The sequence below is a fragment of the Pseudopipra pipra genome, chromosome 1 (genome assembly GCF_036250125.1).
Source record: "Pseudopipra pipra isolate bDixPip1 chromosome 1, bDixPip1.hap1, whole genome shotgun sequence".
Classification (NCBI taxonomy): domain Eukaryota; kingdom Metazoa; phylum Chordata; class Aves; order Passeriformes; family Pipridae; genus Pseudopipra; species Pseudopipra pipra.
Genome location: NC_087549.1, coordinates 113459045 through 113468392, shown reverse-complemented (window position 1 = coordinate 113468392; position 9348 = coordinate 113459045). Strand labels below are relative to the sequence as shown.

Below are 9348 nucleotides of genomic sequence, written 5' to 3'. Positions count from 1 at the left end.
AGTATTCATAACGTGTCTGTGGCCTGAGTGTTTACAGGGCAGATTTTTCATGTTTTTCTCTATTAATTTTTAAATAATTCCTAAGTTTGTTTGCTTCTTTAAGCACCAGATGTTTTCAGATTTCTTTCCTGGTGATACTAGCACCTTATGGATATACATATGTGTGCACTTTCTCTTCCTCTCTTGATGTGCATTGCACTTAATGGCACCGAATAGCCTCTGGCATTTTATCACCCATTCAGTATTGAACCAAACTCTAAAGCTTTTCATAGCCAGCCCTAGATTTTCTCAGCCTAATAGTTTTGTGTCATTTGATTTTTTTTCTTTGTCTTATTATGGGTGTACTTTTCCACATTGTTTATGAATATATTGAAGGGCCCTCATCTCTCAGTCGAGCCTGTGTCAGTGAATCCTGAGAAAGAATACAACCAATATAAAATCTGACCTGTAAAAATCACTCAGCTTTTTTTTTTCTTCCTAAAATGAATCTTACCATTTTAGTTTTATTATTTATTTATTGCATAAGTAGATGTATTTTTAATTAATTTTCATGGTGCAGTTCTGCTTTTCAAAGCGTTTATAGGATAATGGGAAAAGAAGACAACAGAAATTCACTGCTTTCTGATGATTTAAATATCACACATGTTGACTTTAATGACTCTAATTAACGTTTTTATTTCATCACTGTATGGGATTCTGGCCCATACTGACAATTGAGAGCAATTGTCAGGAAAAAAAGTATACAAAAGAAACTGTTCTTTTTATTTTTTGAATGTTAGCATGTAATGGTTGTCTTTGACTGTCTACAATCTTCTATTGGTTTAATCCACTATGCTTACTTATTAAGCTATGAATACCTGCAAATCCTTTAAAGGATTAACTGTATCTGCCTGCTAAGCTTTCCAAGGCAGTTAAAAATAACTGCAGGCTGATTCTACTGACACACTAAAAATGGGACCTACTCTACATTTTATGTTGTATTTGCTGCTGCTTTGACAGATGTAATACAGTCTGGAGGTACTTAAACCTATGCAGTTTTGTTGACCAAGTGCTCTCAAAACCTCCATTATAACTAGCAGCTGTTTTCCCTTACAGCCCATAGAGAATTAGCATTTGCTTTGTCACATGAAAAATGCCAGTGACTGAGGACATGCAAGGTGGAAAAAAAAATTCAGCTTAATATCAGTTAATGAAATAAAGGTATTCTCTGACAAAAAGGCCTTGACTTGCACAAGTGGTCTGCAGTGTATGAGGTGGCTTTTGCTAGCTGCAGTCATTGACTTCAAAAAATGTCTCTTTTCCACATTTATAAAATTGTTATATTCTAATACAGTATGAGCATGTTTGCGGGGTGCTGGTTGGTATTATTAGGAGGAGAGCCAAACAGATGAGATTCACTGGAGTGGAAGCCTTACAAGTAACACACAGTTTTTCTCTTGATGGTCCAGAGTGCATGAGACAGCAGTACATTAAAATGTGTACTGACTACCTCTATGCTCTGCTATTCCTTCTGGCTCTCAGGGAAGAAGAGTTGGCAGTCACCACCTTCCTTGGTCAGAGAAGTTAAATTGTGTAATATATAAAATGGAAGCTTTGAGACAAGGCTTTTCCTCTTGCCAGATATTTTCTCTCTGAAGTCTTGTATACTGGTACAGCAGAAATTCCAAATTGCAAAAGAGATGCTGGTATTTTCTTGTTGTCAAAGGACAGAATGCCTGATGTGGATCCTTCTTTGCTTCAGTGATTCCTGCTTTCCTTAACAGATTCTTTAGGTTCTGGCAAAAAAAAAAAAGTAGAAGAGCTGAAACTGGTTCTCACCCTTTTAAGAGCTGAAGGAATATAACGTAGCATAAAGCTATTTTGGTCCCAAGTGTTAGGCCTCGGGCTAATTAATACTAAAGGGGGTGCATGAAACCTGCATTTATTTCAAATGGTGAGGGGGAAATACTGAAAACCAAATGCAGCGAGATGTAGGTACTCAAAAGAGACGACTGTCAGCATTCCTTTCTAGTGAACTCCTGACTGCAAAGCAGTATGAACTTGGGTTGTGGCTTGCCAGTCACCCTGTCAGGGTGTAAAGCATTGACACAAGTGCAGAAAGAATATTGGATTGATCAGTGTGGATTCAACCTTCAATCCCCAAATAATATTTTACACGGCTGAAGGCTGCTAAAATTCTTCAGTTTAGCTACTGCAAGAGCTAAGTTGTTGCTACTTAATTATTCTTCTGTTCAGTAATGGGAGGTCTGTAGATTTTCCTTCTCTTCTAAATAGGTAAGCAAACTGCACAATCCAAGCCGAAGGTTCTAGCTCAGACACAATATTCAGTGTAACTCCGTTAACATGCGCTACTTTATGTCTAAAATACTGATTAAATTTTGTGCTGAGACAACTTCATACTGAGCTGTATCAGTAGATTACATTATCCTTCTTGCTAAGGGGAGTTAACAAAAACTTGGGAGAGTTAACAACATTTTAAACCATTATTATAGTCAATGTCTGCCCATGTGTGGCCCTAGCGTGCCTGAGGAGGTGCCACAGTAAAGCAGCTTCATTGCTTCTGATACTTCAGCAATGTTTCTTAGAACTATTTGCAGAACTTCTACAGTATTGCACTACTCTGGCAATAGATGACACAGACTTACTAGGTATATTGTACAGTTCTTATTTCAATACTAATTTTTCTAATTAGGCATATATTGTTTGTTTTTATCTGACCTTCATGGCAAACTGTCAAGTTAAATTTTACTCAACATACGTTTTGGAGACAGGAAATGGACTTTTACAAGGTACACTTCCTAACATAAACTACTTGGAACTTTGGTATGAATAGAAACTAGCATTCTTATGTTTCAAAAATAAAAAAAATCGTGTGGAACCCAGGCTTGTCAGATTTTTGTCAGAAACTTGCTGGTTGCCTGCCAGCTTATCTACCCATCCACTTGGCAGGTGGCCCAGCCTTCCAAGAGCTGCAGCTGCCTCTGCGTCAGGGATGGCAGCACTTCCAGGGCTGCCGGCTCCAAAGCAGGTGGCCAGATGGACTTCCTCTCAGGTACCACCCAAAGGGTCCCTGTCATCATGGGGTAATGTGCTGCATGTGCAGCCTGTCTCCTGGCAGGGTGGAGAGCTAAGGAACTTTCAGGTCTGGAAATGTTTTCTCTTGTGCCAGCTTTTGGTAGTTTTCTAATAAATTGTTTTGTAAGTGGACATCCTATTCCTGTCACTAAGGAAGGCCTTGTATTTGAAAAGAGGGATGTATGCCTTTGACACATCATTTTGTGGCAGTCCTGCTTCCAAGGTTCATGTAGAAATGACACAAAATCCAACAGCATGTCTAGAGGAATGTTGCTTTTTAAGTTGGAATTTGGCTTCCGACAGAGCATTGGGTTTCGTTGAGGTTTTGTGCTTTCGCTTTTTCTTAACAGACATTCTTGATTCTCCTACAAATATCTAATCTTGTTTTAGATTGAATCAGACCTCAGCAGTATCTTGTGGACCTACATGCAAGTTTTTAATCAGTTAGATATTCATGGTAGTTGATACAAGATTGGTATTAATAATGTATTGTGAAAGAACTGTAAGAATAAATAAAAGCTGATAAGCTTTATGTTGGTGTGTACATGGTTGTTGACCTTAATAGTTTTTCTCCTATCTTTTTAGGGCTGAGAACAGTACAGTTTAATAGCACAGAGTATTATGGGGCTTGTAACTCTTCGTGTTTGTATAAAAGTAAGTGCTAACTCAAACAGGTTAATAAATAATAAAAGCACAAAGCAATTTTTCTTTCTTTTCCTGATTGTTCTTTAATATTTTACTGCATTTCGAATAGCTTGCTAGAAAACTTATCTTTCCTAATGGAGCTCTAAAATAAATCAATTCACAATAATAAGCATGGTTGGAGAAGAACCATTTTTTCTGCTCCAGCTATTGTTTGTAGATTGCTACTAGATGCCATATAAATAAATTATTCTCAACTATATTGAAGCTAAATAATGATATTGAAAGACACATGTTAATGAAATAAAGCAACTATGATACACCAAATATTTTATAGACTGTTGTCTGGAGATGATACCTTTTTTTATGATTGCCCTCAGTAAAATTTAATGAAGAACTTTTAATTAACATAATACACTACAGCATAAGATAATGCTTCTTATAATTAATTTGTCAAACAGAAACACTGATACTGTAGAAGATAATATTCTGATAAAATTTCTCCAGCTTGGTAACTTTTTCAGAAACTTAGTGATTTAACTTCATACCTTGCCCCACTAAAGTTAGTAAGTTCATTCCTGAAGTTCCTAGTGGGGTAGAATAAGTTTCAGGATCAAGGTGGATAGTCTTTTTGCTTGTATCTACAATGCAAGAAGTGAAGGAGCAAACATTGTCTTCTTTAATGGGTCCAATGGCCTGTCAAAATCAATACAAAAGATGGAAGCATTATAATTAAAAAAAAAAAATCCTCTCCTGTTTCTCATCTATTATAATATGTTGGGGTAGAAAGTTGGTCTTGTTGTACATTTAGCAGATGCTCCCAATGCTGTCCAAAATGAAACCAAGCTCAATTGATTTGCCTCTGTGCTATGGTGGCTTTATGTGCATTGAAAGCATTGGAGCTCTGTTAATAATAAAATTGGAATGAAATAGAAATAAATCGTGCACACTGTTTCTTGCTGACGTGATGACAAGTAGTTTCTCTTTGATTTTATTATTCTTTTGCACTAGCCAATATAAAAATTTTGCTAATATGTTTTTCACAACACTTACAAATAGTTGTCTAACTCCATTTCTGCTTACAAACTTAGTAACAACATGCTTACATGAAGTAAACTAGGATGGTCACATCTTCAGCTGCACACTGGCATAGCTCCCAACAGCATAGCTGTTGACTTCATAAGGATTTAGATACAAACTTAAAGTTAAGCCCATGCTTAACTGTTTTGTCAGTCTGTCTCTCTTCCTGTCTTATGGCTCTTACTATCAAATAACATCTATGAAATTTAGCTCATGCTGACATATGAGTGAATGTTCAGGTATTCCTGTATGCTCTTTGTACCCAAGACCGTGGTCGATTTATTTACTCTTGTTTCAAGCCTGAAGAAAAGACTGTATCCACTGTGACTTCCAGGGTGGTGTGACCCATGTGTGCTCTGGGTGTGAGCATGTGTGTGTGTATCTGTTTTCAAAGGCAATGTATGTGCCTCTCATCTAACCAAAACTTCTGTAAGCAGGTAGATTGTATTTCAGAATAAAACCTTATCTGGGAATCTGCTCTAAAACTCATGCTTTTTGCAGCAGTTCTAAATTAAATCCCCTTTTTTGTGGCTTTTGATTTAAATCACAGGTATCAATAACTTGATAAACATTTTTAAATTGTATTTAAAAACATTTACAGCAAAATACTACACCAGTAATAGTAGCAAAAATTTAGAAAGTGAGTTGCATAAGAACTATTTTATAGCCTGAGATTGTAATCTCATACACAAACCAAAAGTTATTACACAAAGGAAAGTGTAATCAAATTATGACTGTATGCAGTGGCTTTCATAAAGATGTAAGTTTTTCTAATACTTAATAAATGAAGAGATTTTACCAAAAGTGTAACCTTGTATTTTTGTGATTTATGTGCATTCTTCCCCAAAATAGCATTCAGATACAATAAGGTTTAGTTGGGCATTTATGCATGACAGAATGAATGAGTGTGGTATTTGACTGTCTGGAGAGCTGTGGATATATTTAAACAAAAAGTTTTATAACTGCTTTAATTATCTTGATAAATCAGGAGCTAAGTGTTATTGGCATATATTAGAGTAAAAAAAAAATATTTTAAGCACACATTTCCTTAAATTTTAGTTCCTAAAAAGCATGTCCACATATCTCTTCATATTTTACTATTTGCTAGATGTACTGCAGTTTCCCCTGGCATGTGTGTCCTGTAAGACAAGGGACAACAGAATCAAGAAATAAACATCTGACCATGTCACAAATCCAATTAACTCTGACAAGGGCTAGTAAAGTCAAGTGAATAACAAAGCAGTGCTGTCTGGAAGCAGCTTTGTGGACGGTAGAACACCAGCTGGACAAAGCAAAAGTACTTCAGGCAGCTGAATTTTCTGCATCCACTAAGACCATCTTATACCCTGTTGAGGTCACAGCACTGTAGCATTTTCAAGTGTCAGATCTCATCTCTTCACTGTTTCTTAGCAGCAGAGAGGAGGGGGGAAGCATTCCCCTCACAGAATGTAAAATATTTGCTAATGTCATTACAAGGTAATGCAGTGAAGCAGAAACTGCTGTTAACATCACACGGCCTCTCCTCAGCCACCACTGTGGTGGGTTATGGTAAACCTTCAGTAGATTTCAGTGCAGCAATCCTCAGGCAGAAATTCTGGTGGTTGTCTAATGCCAGGACCTGTGCACGTTAAAAGTAGCTCTCCTTTCCCTAGCTCTTGACACACATAGTTATCTTATGTCCTTTGTAACGGAACCAAATGATTAAATGAGTGCTTTGCTGCATTCATTCATGCTTGAGACTCAAAAACGTGGGTGAATTTCTCATCTTGAGTATAGCAGGGTCAATCTAGTGACATTCCTTTGGCAAAGTTATTTTGGGTTTATCTTGAGAGGAGAATCCGATCCCTGACCTTCTGACTGGAAATTGAAATTTTTCACTGCTTGTTTCCAGATAGAAAGGAAATATGTGCTCCGTTTACTTCATCTGTGTAACTCAGACAACACTGTGTTACACTTGGAAGTTCTACAGCTTGGTTTCTTTTCTTGCTCTAGCCTGTTTCACAGTCACGCAGTATCCCTATGTAAAATGCTCGCTTGCCATTTACGCTGGAGTAATGGAAGAAATTTTAGACCCATCAAGTATTATACAATATTCAGTGTTATTACTGCTAACTGTCAGAATTATTTGCAGCTCCTAATAACCTACTTTTCTAGTTGCCAGAACAGTCAAATGTGTAGTTTCTCAGTTTTAACATGGGCACTAAAACTGAAACAAACAGCTATCCTCAGCTTTGGGATGGAGGAAGAAATGTTTCTTCGGGAAACAACATGAGAATTTGGGTTAGCTCATATCTCACAGCTAGTTTGCAGCTGACTAGCGCTGGAAATTTCCCAGCACTTTCCTAATATTTCTATTTAATTGAAACTAACATTATATTAACTTCAGCAAAATTTTCCAAAGGGAGAGTTCTCAGGTTTAGAATGGGATTTCTGTTCTAGAAACCAGATACAAATACGCACAATGACTCAGTGGTTAGGTTATTAAATTATTAGATTCAGAGCAGGAAGCTGAAACTGTTTCCTCTCTCCTAATTCTACATGCTTGTATTCACTGCACCTTTTGAATCTTGCAGAGGGGCAAAAAGTCTGTGTTTTTTTCTAGTTAATCTTAGTGTTGGTCCTATCTTTCCTGACACTGAGAAATTAACATGGGGGGAGATGGGAAAATTTATTTATAAGCATCACGATGGTCTCTGAAGTCAGGAAAAGGAGCAAGGAAATAATAATAATGTGCAAGATTACTTCTACAGAAAATCAAAAATGAAACATATCATCATGCTTCTACATAGAAACTTGATCTTCTTGCTACAACTTTGGACACAAATAGAATTTAGCAAATGGATATATGCTGTAGATGCAGCACAGGCATATGCTGACATACGATTACCATATGTCAGTCCACAGTGATTCTCGAGCTCCTGAGACATGTTTTGTTCTTTAAATAGCTTTCTGTCTTTTTAACATTTTGGAACACATTGACTATTTTCATTATGCTTTTTTCTCTTTCCTTTGAAGCCACACGCATTTACGACTGACTTAGATTAGGCAAAAAGGACTGATAGAACGAAGCTAAATTAGCTTTCGGAGATTACTACTACAGTCAAATATATTCAGCACTCTAAGAGTCAACATGAACTATTGAAATAAAATGAAGTCTACATTAATCTTTATAAATAAAGAAAACATATGGATTGGGATTTTTGTCCTGAGTTCATCCAGGATCACCTACAGTATTTTATTCCTGGTATGTAACATGGCAAGTTAAAATTTAATTTAAAAAAACCAAACCAAAAACTTTTGTATTTAATTACGTATCATTAAAACCTGAGATTTTGACTTGAACTGGAGACCATCTGAGTCAGAAGCTCACAGACTCACAGAGAGAACAATGGTATCTGTCAACTGGTATTTCCTGTTGGTTTTCACTACAAACAAACAAATTTGATATTTTCATATGATCTGCAGATATGCCACATGAAGGCATTTAGATGCAAGTTTTAGAGAGGCCTACAATTTTAGGCAAATAATAGGTAAACAAACTTCCTATCTCCTAAAAAAACCTCTATCACAATAGTGTTAACATATTTCAACAAATGGTGTGATGGTCTTATGTTCATAAGTTCCTACAAGTTTTAGAGGAAAAAATACTTTAAATTTACTTAAATGCCTGTGAAAACTCTAAAAAAGTAAGGAAGAATAATGAGAACATACACAAAGATTCTAATGCACCGTGTGAAGGTAAAAGAATTGTATTGAACACATTCTTTGGCTTTTGCAACATCTTATATAGGCTTTATTGGCAACATAATTTGTATCTTTAGTGAAAAAAGAATTGCTTTATACTTCTCAAGAGAGAAGTCATCTTTTTCTGAATGAAAAAATGCTGAGAATAATAACTACCATAAACAAGTAATTAGTAAGAATTTACTTTTCCCATTTAAAGATTATTCCTGCCTGGAGACATAACATAATTTCTCAATAAACTCCAGCCTCCTAGGAACTGCAAACCAAAGACAGCAAGTGTTAGACTTCCCTACAAAGTGTACATAGCAGCTGAGGCCAGCACAGGAAGAATTCTTAAGACTGTGCTGAAAGAAGCAGCGTTTCCTCAAAGCCTCTGATTTGACACAGGTACATTGGCTTTCTACTTCAGTGTCTCAGAAAGGGTCAAAGCTCTGCAGTGTGGAAGGGCATAAAGTAGCACATGACACATTGGACATAAACACATATGTCATGCTGACATCCTCCTGTTATGAATAAATCAATTCCTGCTTGCACTAAAAGGCACTGATGTAATCACAAAATGTTTTAGAGACCTTTTACTCCTAACTGTGTAACACTGGAAATTTTGCCCCTCTGCAAGTTATTGATTGGGCCTTAGTATCCTTCTGTTGAAATAAAGGCACTTCTGTCAATTTGAGTAAGTGGAAACCAAAGGCCCCTAAGCTTTGGGTTAGCCTTCTGTACAGGAAAGGAAACAACCCCAAAAGTATGGGGATATGAGGATAGTTCTCCTCCCACAAACTCTTTGGTTTCCAGATTCTTTGTAAG

The 9348-nt window shown here is 36.6% G+C and overlaps 1 long non-coding RNA gene across 1 annotated transcript; it reads right to left on the bottom strand.

The window, feature by feature from the left end:
• Positions 1–628: 628 nt before the first annotated feature.
• LOC135422826 (uncharacterized) lies at positions 629–5502 on the bottom strand. The gene is made up of 2 exons (XR_010434604.1): positions 4266–5502; positions 629–1775 (listed from the first exon to the last, which is right to left on the bottom strand). It is a non-coding gene; the product is annotated as an uncharacterized LOC135422826 (long non-coding RNA).
• Between the last annotated feature and the right edge of the window lie 3846 nt (positions 5503–9348).